Genomic DNA, 15,659 nt, shown 5'->3' with positions numbered 1-15,659 from the left:
CTGTACAATCCTGCTCATGGGGTACAATTGCATAGCAGCTAAGTTATTGAACTAACAGTCAAAGCTCTGGACCATCAATCTGGAGACTAAAAGTTCTCATTTGAATTTGAATTCAAATCATTAAATAAATCTGGACTCTATTTTTTTTTCAAAAAGTTGTCTCAGTAAGGAATGAAACCAATGTAGTGTAATTAAAAACTCATTTGGTTCACTAATGTCCTCCAGAGAAGGAAATCTATTATCCTTACCTGCCCTGTGATTGCTCTGCAACTATCTCTTCAGTTCAGGGACAAAAAGGATTGGACAACAAATGTTGGACAATAAATGAGGCACTGTCATCAATGACCATATCTTGCAAATAAGTTTTATTTTAAAAAGTCTGTTTCCAGATAAGGGATACAATTTTCATGTTTTTTTTCCCCACTCCCCAACACTCTCTTCTGTAATCTTGTACTTTCTGGTTCTATAAGCATGATTTGTGCATCCTACATGAACTAAAGCCACCACTAACCTTTCCTTGGACCAAGATAATATCTTATTTCCCACTTGTGTACCTCTTCAATTTGGTAAGTTGTCTTAAAAAGAGAATAACCAAGGTGTTATAGGGTCATAAACAAAAACATAACATGCTGGAAACACTCAGCAGATCAGGCAACATCAGTGGAAAGAGAAACAGAGTTAATGTTGCAGCTTGGATACCCTGTCAGAATTGAAACATCTTTGATCTGAAACATTAACAGTGTTTCTTTTTCCACAGATGCTGCCTGACCTGCTGAGTGTTTCCATCATGTTCTATTTTTATTTCAGACTTACACCATCTGCAGCTTTTTCTGACTTTAATAGAATCATACCCCATGAAAAAAAGCCCCTTTGGCCCAACAAGTCTGAGTCAATCATCAAGCACCCATTTTATCCTCCCCACATTTCAATCAACTCCCTCTCAATTCCTCCATTTACTTACCCACTACAGGCAATCTAGTGATCAATTAACCTAACATCCAGCATGCCTTTGGAACATGGGAGGAAGCCAGAGCACTTATGAAAACCCATACAAAGTCTTAATTTAAAAAAAACACTTGCTTTTTGAAGGTCCAGTTGGATGAACGAGAGCAAAGTCATTTAGGAATACGATTCTCGATGTCAAGTTAATAGAATCTTAGAATGTGAGTCAACTCCTTATTTATCAAATCTAAGTAATTTGAAAGAGTAACAAGCAAAGCAAACAGGGTTATTATTTGAAAGATCCTATAATTACGTTAACACATAAGCTAATTTATTTTGTAGTTTGATCTGATTACTACCTCAGCATTCGGTATACTTTTGGTTGCCTTTATGTAAAAGGACAGTACTGATAAATGGAAAAAGGTTAGGCAGCATTCTGTGGAAAGAGGAAAAAGGTTCGTGTTTCAGGTTTGTGAACCTTCATCAAAAGTTCTCATCAAAGATTAGAATCAGAATCAGTTTATTATCACTGATATACTGTATGTCATGATATTTGTTGTTTTGTGGCAGCAGTACAGTGCAAGACATAAAGATATAAAAATTACCAGAAGTCACAAAAATAAATAAATAAATAGATAGATAGATAAATAGTGCAAAAGAGGAATAATGAGGTAGTGTTCATGGACCGTTCAGAAATCTGATGTGGAGGGGAAGAAGCTGTTTCTGAAACATTGAGTGTGGGTTTTCAGGCTCCTGTACCTTCTCCCTGATGGTAGTAACGTGAAGAGGACATGTTGCGGGTGGTAAGGGTCCTTGATGATGGGTGCCATCTTCTTGAGGCACCGCCTCTTGAAGATGTCCACAATGGGGGGCAGGGTTGTACCCGTGATGGAGCTGGCCAAGTCTACAACCCTCTGCAGCCTCTTTTAACCCTGCACATTGGAGCCTGCATAACAGGCAGTGATGAAACCAATCAGAATGCTCTCCACCATATATCTGTAGAAATTTGCAAGATTCTTTGGTGACATACCAAACCTCCTCAAACTCCTAACAAAGTAGAGCCACTGGCATGCCTTCTTTGTGATTGTGTTGAGCCAGGATAGATCATCTGAAATGTTGACACCCAGGAACTTTAAGCTGCTCACCCATTCCACAGCTGACCCCTCAATAAGGACTGGTGTGTGTTCTTCTGACTTCCCCTTCCTGAAGCCCACAATCAATTCTTTGGTCTTGCTGACGTTGAGTATGAGGTTGTTTTTGTGACACCACTCAACCAGCTGATCTACCTCATAAAATAATACATAAGATCCCGAACGTGCGGAGTTAACTGTTTCTCTTTCCACAAATGCTGCCTCACCTGCTGACTGTTTCCAGAATTTTCTGCTTTTATTTCAGATTTTTTAAGATTTTCATTATTTACAGTCTGCTGAACCTAAAGTAACAGACATTTAGATAGATTCATCTCTGCAAAACACCAGGTGCATCATTGTTGTAAGTGAGATGCATGATGGAAGATGAGACTACAAAATAAAGCACTATCCAATAACAAGATGCAACTCAAGTCAAATGGCAAAGTGACAAATGAACATCTTTGTCCAACTAACCAGCATCAGCAAACACACTTAATACCATTGAATTACATAACTAATATATTAGTAAGTGATATATTAACAGAAAATATGGCAGTTCAACATATAAAATGTGAAATCGAAGTAAAATACAAGCTTTTCATTTGAAGGTCAATCACGATGGGAGGCATGCTGTTGCTGAGTTATCTCTGATTAATCAGACAAGACAATTTGATGAAATGATTGATGGTTCTTATTCTTAAAATAAGTGGATATTACAAACATCTTGTTTTGATTAAGAATCTTCCCCAATCTGCCTTGTGGCAGGAAAGTAACATCTTTATTGGTGCAGATGCAGATTGGATAAAAGTACATGCAAATAAATTACCATGAAAATGCAACATACACCAGTGAAGCTACTTAGTTATGTTTTATGGGACAATGATAGTGTTGTAATTATTGATCTTAGTTCTTTTCTGCAAGAAAATTAAGCTTCGGGGCATTGCTGAGCATAGAATTTACAAGGACAGTAAAACAGCTTCTGCAGGGAAGGAAAAAACTATTATTGTTCTTTTTCATGGATGAGAAGAAATATTAAGGATAAAGTGTTTTTGAGGTTTCATAGAGAATAAATAGAACTTATAGAGGCTTATTTCTGTTTCAAGAATATGAAAGTGGTAGCTGGAATAAATATTGCAAAGATGTCTCCACATGTAGGGAAGCACCAAAACAATAGATCACCAAACATAAAACATTGAAAAATTGTCATCAACTTTGAAAAGTTTAACTTAATAGTTTGAATGTAGAACATGCAATACACAGAGTAGATCAAGTGAATCAATTTAAAGGGAAGCCAGAGTGCAAAAGGAATATATTATTCTAAGTTACAGGAAGAGGAACAGGTCAGTCAACCGTTATGCATACTCTGCCATTCAGTAAGGTCAGGGCTAAGCTTTTAGTCATAGAACCAGAGTACAGAATCATAGCAGAGAATCAGTCCCTTCAGCCCACCAAGTCATCAGCCATCCGTTTACACTAAATCATAAAATCATAGAAACACATTGCACAGAAATGGGCCTTTTGGCCCACCTTGTCCTTGCCAATCTACGTTAATCTAATTTGCCATTTTTGGCCCATATACGTGTCCTTTCCTATCCAAGTACCTGTGCAAATGCATTGTAATAGTATCTGTCTCCACTACCTCTTCTGACAGCTCATTCCAAATATTCACCACTGTCTGTGTGAAATACTTACCCCTTTAAAATTCACTCCTCTCACCTTAAACCCATGCCCTCTATTTTTAGATCCACCTACCCCAGGATGAAAGTCTCTATCTATCTTTGACCCTCAATTTTGTAAATGGTTTTATGGTCACCCCTCAACCTCCTACATTCCTGTTAGAATAAACCTAGCCTTTCCAATCTCTCTCCAGCCCTCCATTCCAGGCAAAACCCTGATGAATCTCTTCTGCACTTTCTCTGTTACTACTGCATCTTTGCTGTAGTGTGGTGACCAGAACCGTACACGATACTCCAAATGTGGTCTAACCAATGTTTTGTACAGCTGCAATGTGACATCTGAACTCTTAAATTCAATGCCTCAGACTATGAAGGCAAACATACCAACTGCCTTTTTCGCTACCTTGTCCACCCGTGCCACCACCTTCAGGGAGTTATGGACTTGCATCCCAAAGTCTCTCTGTACATCAATACTCTGTAGGTCCCTGCCATTTATTCTATATGCTACCAGAATTTGACTACGAAGTGCATATCTCACACTTGCCTGGATGAAACTCCACCTGTCACTGCTCCACCCAACTTTCTAGTTGATCTGTTTTGGACTGTATCCTTGGACAACATTCTTCATGATCTATAATTCTACTAATTTACATGTCATCTTCAAATCAATCCAATCCAACAAATGCCAGCATTCCATTCACCTTCTCAATTACTGCTCCAATAGTATGCTAGCTCTGTGTGTTTCCTGTACAAGGACCCCCAAAATCCCTTGGCGCTGCATCTTACTGCAGTGTTTCTCCTTTGAAATAATCACCTGTTTTATCATTCTTCCTTCCAAAGTGAACCAAATTATATTTTCCCCACGTTATTCCCAATTTGCCAACTTTTATTCATTCACTCAGCTTTTCAGTCAATATCTCTTTGCAAACTGTTTGCATTTTCATCATAGCTTTCCTTCCTTCCTACTTCTTTATCATCTTCAAATGTGGCTATGTTACATTTGCCTCCTCCCTCCACGTCATTCGAAAACATTGTAGACAGCTGTGGTCCCAGCATCGTATCTCTCAGGTAATGTTGCCTGCCTGAGAATGAAGCCCTTATCCTTCTTGCTGCTAGTTAGCCAATCCTCTATCCATACTAATAAAACACTTCCAAAACCATGAATTCATAGCTTGTTAAGTCATTATTTATGAGACACCTTGTCAAACATCTTTTGAAAAATCCCAAACATGTTACATCTGGTTCCCCTCTGACCACTCTGGCTGATACGTCATCAAAGAACCCTAATTAATCTGTCAGACATGATTTCCCCTTCTTGAAGCCATTCCGACTTTGCTATTCCAAATGTTCTTCTTTGAATTCCTTAACAACTGATGCAACCCCAGTGTGCTTAATCTCTCTGCATGTGACCATCCTGCCATCCCAGGAATCAATTCTGGTGAGAGACAGAATCTCACGTAGAAGTACTTGAACAGACTCAATGGCCCATTACTGTGCTGTACATTCTATGTCATTCCATGCAAAATTACCCCAGGCGATATAAAAACACATTAGATGTTTGCTATGCTAAATCAACAACCTTAATTATATTAATTAATCAAAACAATTCAGTTATTGCTAAATATTGTGCTGTAATTTGATCAGCTGTGTTGTCTTTATATTATGTAGTAAATGTTTCAAGGTAAACAATGCTAAGACAAGTTAAAAATGAAATATGTACAGATGCTGCTGTTAAAGAAAGTGCAATTTCTGCTCATCCATCCTTTGTAATCAACCTGCCTACTACTTACCACTGATTAACTGGACATAATCTAATTCCTTTATTCATCTTATTGTCCCTGGACAGCATACCTGAAGCCCTGAAGCCAGTGTTCGACCCAAAAGAAAACTTTCAAATGCAGGCAGAATTGGTGAAGAATTAATTAGCTCTTTCATGAAATTAAGCTGCTTATTTTTTAAAGCAGGGGATCTGTTCATAAAATGAACTCCTGCCAATCTTTTTGATGCTGCACAGAAAACCTTGGGGTTTCCTGACAAAGAACATGTCTTGGACAAACTGCTGAATAAGTATTCCTGTCAATCGGCTGATCTCTCCGACTCTGTGCAGAATCAAGCAGTGAGCTCCTGCTAATAATCCACACCTCACTGATGTCAGTTGTCAGCCTTCCACCAATCTCCCAGATCCTTTTTGGAAGACATTCATCAAGCTTGGAAAGGCATTTAATAATTCTGATAGCCTCCATTATATCTTAACAAAATACATCACTTAATCTCTTGCTGACTTAAGACGCATTGACAAAATTCAGTCAATTCATGCTGCGTTTAAGTTCTGTGATTCCAAAATTGAATTCATTCAATATGAGCTGCCAATTTCAAATATGTCTCTAAACTTACTCAATTAGTGTCTACTTTTTGAGTTTACATAGCGGTCATTCGTTGATCAATGAGTCTTTGCCAACCTGCTTGTTGCCATGCTGAAACCAATCAACAGACCAGCCTGATGTCAGAGAGGTCACTCTTTATTACTCTCACAGTGTAATCTGGACATGGAAAGGAATCCTGACATTTGCCTGACAGCTTATCAAACCACAAAACCAACTTTTTTATATATATATACACACACACACACATAATAAAAGTAATTACAATGCTCCTTACAGGGATTTTTTGACAGGAACTGTGAATGAGGGAGGCAAGTCCAGCTAACATTATTCCCATATATAACAAGATACCCTTGGTGCTATTTCATTTGGTTAACAGACTACCTCCTTGAAGCATGGTTTGCTCTCTAATGAATAATTAAATCTGTACACGTGCAAGTTTTGACTTTTTACTGGAAACAACTGGTCGACAATAATTTACCCCCAAAACTTGCTGAGAATGGCTCACTGCTTGCAGTTGCAACTGAAATGCAGATAGATTAACATCATGCAGGTTTAAAGTTTAAGTGCATTAACAGGCAATTGCTGGAAGATATCCGTAACCAAAATAACAAGGCTATGCACAACAACAGGTCCTTGTGTTCCATAGAGGGATTGTGGAGTAAGCCTTACCCCAGAATGTCTCTGACATACAGAAGCATTCAAAAATTTAAAATCAGTTAACTAACTTGAAATTGCAAATATTTTAAAGAATCAGTACAAAACAAATTGAACAAACACTGAAGCTAAAATTTAAAAATTGTAATTTACCTCATTCTTACCCTTCTTCATTACAAACTTTCCACTCATTTGAATGGATTGCGTATTAATTCCACAAGTAGCTTTCCAGCTAAAATGCAAGGAATTTCAGCAGGTTTTTGCTCCACCACTGGACTCAATATGAAATCCATTAATGAGGTGTCATTTGAGGGCAAGACAAGTTTGGGTTCTCTGCATCTGCATAGAATTTCCAAGCTTGGTGACACTTAAGGATGTAATGCCACAGTTGTGTATAGATAGAACTGCTAGCATCTCCCAGCAAGTTCTGAGCCCATACAGCCTCATTTCTCTGCACAAACAGAATTTCATGTTACATCTTCACACTCTGCTGTAGAGCTTTCAACCCTTCATAATGGGAGAGAGCAAGATTTGAAATGCTGACCTCATGACATCTAATCCAAATTTAGGACTATTTGTCATTAACAATGAATAATGCAAAGGTCTTAAAAGCATAATTGCAACCAATAATCAAGGAAATTCAGCAGAGTTCAAGGATTAGTCACTCTAAAGCTTGTTCAGCATCTATAACATGAAGTTATTCATCTTAGAATTGCATAAATATTGTAAATTCTGCAAAATGCACTTCTCTCAACCTCTTCACTTGGCAAAGTTTGTCTCTATCGCATACATTCTGAGAAACAGTTATCATCCAGTACCCCATGGATGTGAATGTTCCACAGGTCAGCCTGCACAGTGAGCACAAATGGAACCACATACCCCAAGAAGGCCCCATATTTAACCTTTTTAAATGTGCTCACTCCATTGACCTTAGCAACAATGGCCCAAGTCAGATATGGAGCACATTTCACAAACTCACTGATTACAATGGCGATCATAGGGCTGCAGACGATACAAGCAAGGAGAAAGTAGTTTTTTTTTAATTGCATGTAGTTCAATTAATATTTTAAATTATTAAACTGTTTACATCTCTGGTTGATTGTGTTTTCAAATTTTAATATCAGTATTACATTCTTCATTTCATTTTGGTAAAACTAACAGCTTTGACAGCTGCCAAAGCTATCAAGAGAGTTTTGGGCTGGGGTTTCTTTATTTGTCATTCAAGGACTTGTCCCTACTTCAGGTCATCCTTCCTGATGTTTTGAGCCTGCAAGAAGCCTTCTGCTTCTCCTCTGCTAAGTTCAAGCAAGGGGTACTCATGGGCAATTGGTCTGCGCCAGAGCACACTGGTCCAATGTATTTACGCTGTCCTCACAGCAGAATATCCAAAGGTGCTTCATAGAAACACTTTCAAACAAAATCTTAGGCAGAATTCATGGCTTTATTCAGTTCTGCAAGGGTGGAGAAATAAAATATCCTTATATCCCAAAAAAGTTATTGATTTGATTTTTTATGGCTAATATCAACATGTAAGGAGTTAAAGCAGAATTTCACAAAAGGAATTTCACAAAAGTCTATATGACTGTACAAGGTGCAGGTTTTAAAGGATAGCGCAATGGATTTGTCCTCAGCCAAGCCCATCATTTTAAATACTCACATCCTCATTATTATCAAGCATCAGGTAACCATTCAAATATGATAAAGTAAGTACAGCTTGCACCAATTACTGTTGATCTAAGGTTGTCTGCTGCTTTTAGTTTCATATTTTAGGGTATATATCCAGCTCGTAGTAAATTTATGATTTAGGAAAGTTGCCTGTCTAATTTTCAAGGAAGAACTTATTGCACAGCAGACAAGATAGGCTTTAACAGCTTTAGATATCATCTTCTGAGGGGTTATATGTGTGTCAAATGCCCCTGTGGAATGGGGAGTCATTGAAGTATACACTTCAGTATTTTGTACTCACAGCAAAACACAAAATGGTGGAGGAACTCACAGGTCAGGCAGCATCTATGGAGGGAAATGAACAGTTGACATTTTAGGTTGAGACCCTTCATCAGGACTGGGCTACTTTGTATGTTCATTCTTTAGTCACCCGCCGTCTCTAAATAAAACCATCTGTCAGTTGAGAAACTGAAGCTGTCTGGTGAAAGCACACATTCAGTTTGGCTTCCTCGAAGGAGAAGCTTGTGATGTATTATACTACGCAGTGTGAAGGTTCTCTGAAATTGCTCAGAGCTCACCTTAGATAATCCAGAAGTTTATCCTTAATCGTAGGCAGCAGAAGATATGCAGAAGTACAAAACAAGTTAGTACTTGTTCTTGAGCCCTCCCTAATTTCACCAGTGGCTTAGATGATTCCGGTTGACTTCTTTGGTAAGATTCCAGACGACACTGGTACCAATAGAACAACACCTCATGAGTAGGTGCATTTTTAAAAGAAAGAGCAGAAGAAGCCTTGAAGGCAAAGAACTGAAAAAGAATATATAAGCTCAGTTTTTTCACTGAGGTGTGTGATGAAGCTTATTTATCTGTGACCTCTTGTGTGTGTTGAGTGGAAATCCATGAGCAAGGCCAAACACATCACAGCAGTAAAATAAAATCAGAAAATGCTGGAAAAACTCAAGCAGGTCAGGCTGCATCTATGGAAAAAGAAACAGTTAACATTTCACAGACAAAGGAGCTTAACTGCCCTTTAATGGCCACGTCATTTCACCCTATCAGAGAAATTCTCTTTGTTCCATCCATTGCGCTCCTCCACCTTCTCTGCTCCCTAAACTAACATATTTTCTTCCTCTCTCAGTACTGATGAAGGATCACAGGTGTGAAAAGTTAACTGTTTCTGTTTTCATAGATGCTCCCTGATCTATTGCAACTTTCTCACAGTTTCTGTTCAATATTTCAGATTTCCAGTATCTGCAGTTTTTCTGTTATTTATATCTAGCTGGTGACTCGATTGTGTGTTGATGGCACACACATCTCACACTAATTCCTCTTTTCTATGAGGACTGCCAATTGATGTTGCTTGATATCACAAACTGCAGTTTTGCAGGATGTGCTCCCCTTCATAAGCTAATGAGCTGTGGTTGCCATGTTTGTACATCCAACCAACAGTGATGACCTTGCAGGCTTGTATGGAGCAATCCCTATTTAGGGACTTTTTCTCGCCTCTTCAAGTGGAGAGAGTTGTTCCATAACAATAAAGAACTGCTCTCCCACCTGAACAGAAGATAAATGGTGATCACATCCAAGCCACTCACATACAGGGTTTCATCAGGGGACCTTCAGTGAGACTCGTCTCTCTCAGCTGTTGCTCTCCAATCACTGCACAATTGTTTGTCAACAGTTGATATCATCACAACGAATGGATTGAATGAAAGGAAGATGTGAATTCCAGCTTCAGTCTTTTTTCTTGCACAGATCAATGTGTACAAATATGAAAGGTTGTGACGTGTCCACTAATGCAGGAATTGTAGGTTGGCTGGAATCAGTGATGAGCAAACAGCTGGAAACAACACTGAAAACGTCACAGTTGCTTCCAAGTGCTTTGAATATGATTTATTGCTCTGTTAGTCTGTGGTTCACAAGACTTTTGACCCATAACTGGGACAAAATTGCCAACGAGCCCAGACAGATACAAGCACCTGTACACAATAACTCTAAAGGTACTCGGCTAACGTGGTGTGTCATATAGAGGCACTAGACCAGGTTTTGCCGCACCCAAGGCTGTGTTAGTAGGAGAGCACAACACAATAAAGTAGGAGTAGGCTACTTTTCCCCTCAAGCTTGTTGTGCTAATCAACATGATCATGAACGTTCAATTCCCCTTCTATGCCATTTCACCAGAGCTCTCAATTCCTTGATTTTTCTGAATTAAATATCTACCTCCTCTGTAAACATCTCCACTAGTCAAGCCTACACAACCCTCTGGGGTAGAGAATTCTAGAGATTCACCACCCTCTGCAAGAGGAATTTCTACATACCTTAGTTTTAAGCAACCGTCTAGTTTTTAGTGACCGTCCTCTAATCTTGCAACTGCATCTGTCATTTGAGATTCACCCACCAGTGAAAACATCTCAGCATTGATCCTATCATGCTCTCCTGGAACCTTATGTTTCAATAAGGTCATTCCTCATTCTTCTAAAATAATAAGAATAATAAGCTTTCATGCCAATTTGTGTATGTATGTGCGTTCACTTGCATTTTCCACTGCTGAATAATTTTGTCAGTTATTTCTTGTATTTTAAATAGTTAGTTATTTAAAATAACAAAACTGACAATAAAGTCATGCTAGTCTACAGGAACTGTGTGAATAGAGATGCTTTGGCAATCCTTCCTGTTGCACTCTGCTTTCATCTGGAATAAGCTTGTACTTAATAACCTTGTACTTAACCTGGGCCTTCAACACAGCTTGGAAACATCAGCCAATCAAATCAGCATCTTGATCATCTCCAACAGATTCCATTAAACCTTAGCCCACTGATTCAATTGAACTACACCAGCTAGCTACAAAGATTGCAAGCGACTGCAGCTTTTTCTGTTTCCAACTATAATGACAATGTAGATGCATCAATTTTACTTCTTCAAATGCCACCACTGGAGCATATTTCCAGCCCCTATATAAGTTCCGGTTCCAATGATCTGAGTTCAAAAGTTTCTTTGGCCTTCCAATTTCAAAGCAAATTTAATTTCTGGTTGTTGCAGCAGATGCCAGCAACAGGTATGTCTCATGTAATCATTTCAAGCTACCACTCAGGCATTGTGAGCATAACTGCCTGGAATTTGACATCCCCATGTCCTTTACAGATGCACCTGAATACACCAGGGGAAAATTAGTAAACAGACTGAGAGGCCTCAAATGGCAATTGCAAACCAATTGCTATCATTATGGAGTTTCATTGCTTGATGCTCATCCAATAAAATAAGGCACAGTGAAGTGCTTCAAAAAGACAAAAATTCAAATAATATTTGGGAAATATTTACTGTTGTTTTAATATACATTTTACATCAGTGAGAGAAACCAAGCAGTGGGAAAAACTGCAGTGTACGGTGGATCAGAAACATCAAGTTCTAGGTCCAGATCTTCCAGTAAGTTTGGGATTCCAAGCATGCCTGCTCACACCCTGTGGACTAGTAGATACTTCTGGCATCATACATGTTGTCAAATCTTTGTTTATATTACATTGGTTTTATGCACAAAATATGAAGTAATTTTTGTCAATCCATCAGACCCAAGCCTTAGAATAACAGCTATTGAAAGGTATGGCTATAAAAGTAGTTATTGATCGATCCACTCTTTGTGAACTAGTTGGAATCTTTTATTTTATTTTAAGTACCAAGCAGGACAGCAACTTTTTATTGATCATAAAATTGTTTAAGTCCACATTCCATTGTCGTTGGCAATGGCCTCACTGCCTCGGAGTCCAAAGAATGCGAGTTTGTGCCCCATTCCAGAGATGACAACAAAATCCATTCCAACCCTCTCGTGGGGGTGCCGCATAATTGGAAGTGCAGTCTTTTGATTGAGACTTTAATTCAAGACTCTTTTCAGCTAGGATGTAAAGGATCCTATGACACCGTTTTGAAGAAGAAGAGTTATCCTGGCCAATATGCAACCATGAATCAATCATTCCCCAAAAATGACCATCTGGTTGTTACCATGTTGGTGTTTGAAGACTCTGCTGTATGCAAATTTGCTGCTTCATCTCCCACATTTAAAGAATGATCACAGTTCAAGAGCATTTTATTGGCTATAATGCTCTTTGGGATAATATCATGAAAATTGCTGAATAAACATCTTTTTTTTTCCTTTGCAAGGAAATGTATTAGTATCGAAAATTTCATTTCCCAAACAATCAGCTCTTTAAGGATACTAGAAAACAAGGTCCCTTACACCAGCAAACTTAATCCCGCTGAAAGATTTTCCAAACTGATTCGTATAAACATAATTGAGATGTGTCATCCATCTTTTTGCCTTCATGACTGAACTCTAGCCTTCTGTTCCACAAAAATTGTTCCCCCTACCTTATCTAGAAGGATGACTACACTCAGTGGAAAGCCTAATTTCTCCAGTCTATTTCTGTTAATGTAACTATTAATTTTTTCAATGAGGTAGTTTGATCCATTATCTGAAAGGTTTTTATTGGATCACTGAGGCTGCATTACAATGCTATCTACGAAGAGCCATCACCAAAAATCAGTCCAAGTACCATACAAAAGGAACAGTTTCATACTTGCAGATGTAATCTGACATTGTTCCATTATGTTTCTGCTGTTACCTTCCACTGGTTAGTCTCTCAACCCCATAAAAGAGCGCTTGTAAAAGTGTAGTGTAAATTCTCTCTCATCACTCGTTTTCAGCCAAAGATGATGATTTAATAAAACTGAAAATATTTCCAAAGAGAATGGTTTACTGTAAAGTTCAGTACTTTGCTCTGACTTAAAGAGAAAGCTCAGAACCAGTAGATGAGTTTACATGTGATCTTAACAAATGCATACATGTTATATGCATTTCTTTTATATGTGCAATAGCCTGTGCATCTTTTCATATACACAACCAGACAGCCATTTAGGTTAATATTGTAATCAGTTCAATCAAAATTCGAAGCACAGTTAATTTAGCATAAAATACATACAAAAGTGCCTCACAATTGTGTGCAGCAACAGAAAGCAAATAAAAGTTATTTTACTAGCTAGTTTTTGAAGGTACTGGTGCAAGAAAGGAAAACATAATAAGCAAGGAGGGATGTTACTCCCAGAAGAACTTGGTTGGGCAGACACAAGACAAAATTGTCAAAGTGACTGGGGTCCCTAGAACCTTCAGGAGATTCAAAGATATGGGAAGATGACAGATTTAGTGAGAACAACTGAATTTAGTCCCATAGGTCACCAACTATCCCTTTCACATCACAAACAAGAATGATTTAAAGTCAGCTCTTGCTACCAGCACCATAACACAAACAATTATACTACTGACAAATATAATGGGTCACTGAAAACAGCTAGATGACAGTTCATGAATTATCAAGCTTGCAAACTGAAGTTGAAACGTAATGTTTGAAAGGGATTTTCACGAACAACTTGCATTTGTGTATGACGTTTTACAATGCTAAACTTACCAAGTCAATTAGTTGGCATTTAATCATACAATAATGATGGTGATTCAGAAACATGAGCACAGGTCACTAAAACCCTGGTCAAAGAGGTTTTAAAAAGTGCTTTAGGTACAGCTATCAATGGCAGGGTTTTGAGCTACTATGGATTCCTCACTTCCAGAGTGTGAGTAAGGCCAAATTGTTTTAGATTTAAAGGCGATTATAGAACTGGGAAACATGACACTACAAGGTGACTTAAACATAAGGGTGAGAAACTTGAAGATAAATTGTTGGTAAATTAGAGGCCAAATATAGGACAACAAGGAGAAGGGTGATAGGACTTAATGTGAATCAGGATAGAGACAATGGAGGTTTGGATGAGCTCATGTTTATAGAGGGTGGAAAAGCAAGAGTATATCAGATTCACAAATCTGGAGGCAACAAAAACATGAATGAACTAAAGAAGGGATGAACACTTCAACAGTGGATATTCAGAGAGGAAAACAAGCAAAGTTAAGTGGTGGATATAAGCAGAATATAATATAGAACAGTAGCTTACAAGATATTTTCAGGCAACCCACTTTAACCAATCAACTCACCCACATGACATACTATTAATAATTAGCTAACTATAAATCTAATAGTAGGGTTTAACCACTTTGGTTAAATGCTAAAAGGCAGAGCCCCAAGAAAATATTTCACACATATTTCACCATTAGCCATTGCAGGCATGGATGGGTTTAGAGTTACCAGAGAAAAAGCAGGATATGTAGTTCTTAGGTCTAGAGACCCACACTTCTCCCAAGCTTCTTTGGCCCCTCTCTCTCACGTCCCCCTCTCTCAATCTCCCCAGGCTTCTCTCACCTGTTCCACTCCAAAGCTCGCCAGACCTCTCCCATGCACTCTACTCACAATCTCCCCAGGGCCCCTCTCTTCCAGCACTCCTCCCAAACTCCATGGGCTCCTCTCTCCTCTGTGGGGCTCTCTCCTACCTGTTTTCCTCACACTCCTTGGATTTCACATGACTGACTCATGTTTGATCAGTTTTGCTAACCCATTTTTTAAACATCCCATATCCTATCCAGGGGTAACAACCCCCACTTTGAAAACCACTGATGTAGAAGAAATGAGGTCAAAAGTTCAGTTTAGGGGTCACCAAGATGAGTAACTAGTTTGAGAATAGAAACAGTGGCAAAGAAGTGTTATGATACAGGTTAAAGATAATGGGAATTTTAAACCTGAATTGTTGGTGGAACTGGACCCAATGAGGTCAATAAGGACAAGAGTGATGGAACTTAATGCATTGACAAGCAAATGTAAGAAATAGAAGCAGGGAGGCCATTTCCCCCTCGTACTTGCTGAGCCATTCAGTAAAATCATGATAAATCATCAGGACAGATGAAAGTCTCAACCCAGACGTCAAGTGTCAATTTGACCAGCTGAGTTTCTCCAGCAGCTCATATTTTGCTCCAGATTCCAACATCTGCGATCTCATGTCCCCAGTCTTTTGTTTCACTTGATATCCAAAAATCACCATTTTGAACATATTCAAAGTTTATTTGAATGGACTGCAGAAAGCTGACCTGAAAGAAACTGCAGCACACCCAGGGCATTAGACAGCAGTCTTACAACACAAAGCCTGGTGAAAGGATCAAGAATGATGATTTGGGTGTGATCATAGTGGAACCTGACATTACATCTTCAGATTAAAATCTTGAGTGGTGACTCACAGAGAAGAATACAGGAAGGCAAGCATGGTTTCTGGGGTAGTGTGTTGGA

The 15,659-nt window shown here is 38.6% G+C and overlaps 1 protein-coding gene across 4 annotated transcripts in view; it reads right to left on the bottom strand.

The window, feature by feature from the left end:
- The window catches only part of astn1 (astrotactin 1), a 1,815,355-nt gene that overhangs the window by 780,679 nt on the left and 1,019,017 nt on the right, over positions 1-15,659 (bottom strand). The gene's annotated exons all lie outside the window — the stretch shown is intronic.

This window comes from Pristis pectinata, chromosome 3 (genome assembly GCF_009764475.1).
Source record: "Pristis pectinata isolate sPriPec2 chromosome 3, sPriPec2.1.pri, whole genome shotgun sequence".
NCBI classification, from domain to species: domain Eukaryota; kingdom Metazoa; phylum Chordata; class Chondrichthyes; order Rhinopristiformes; family Pristidae; genus Pristis; species Pristis pectinata.
Note: the sequence above shows the minus strand (reverse complement) of the source record. Positions and strands in the feature narration are given on the sequence as shown.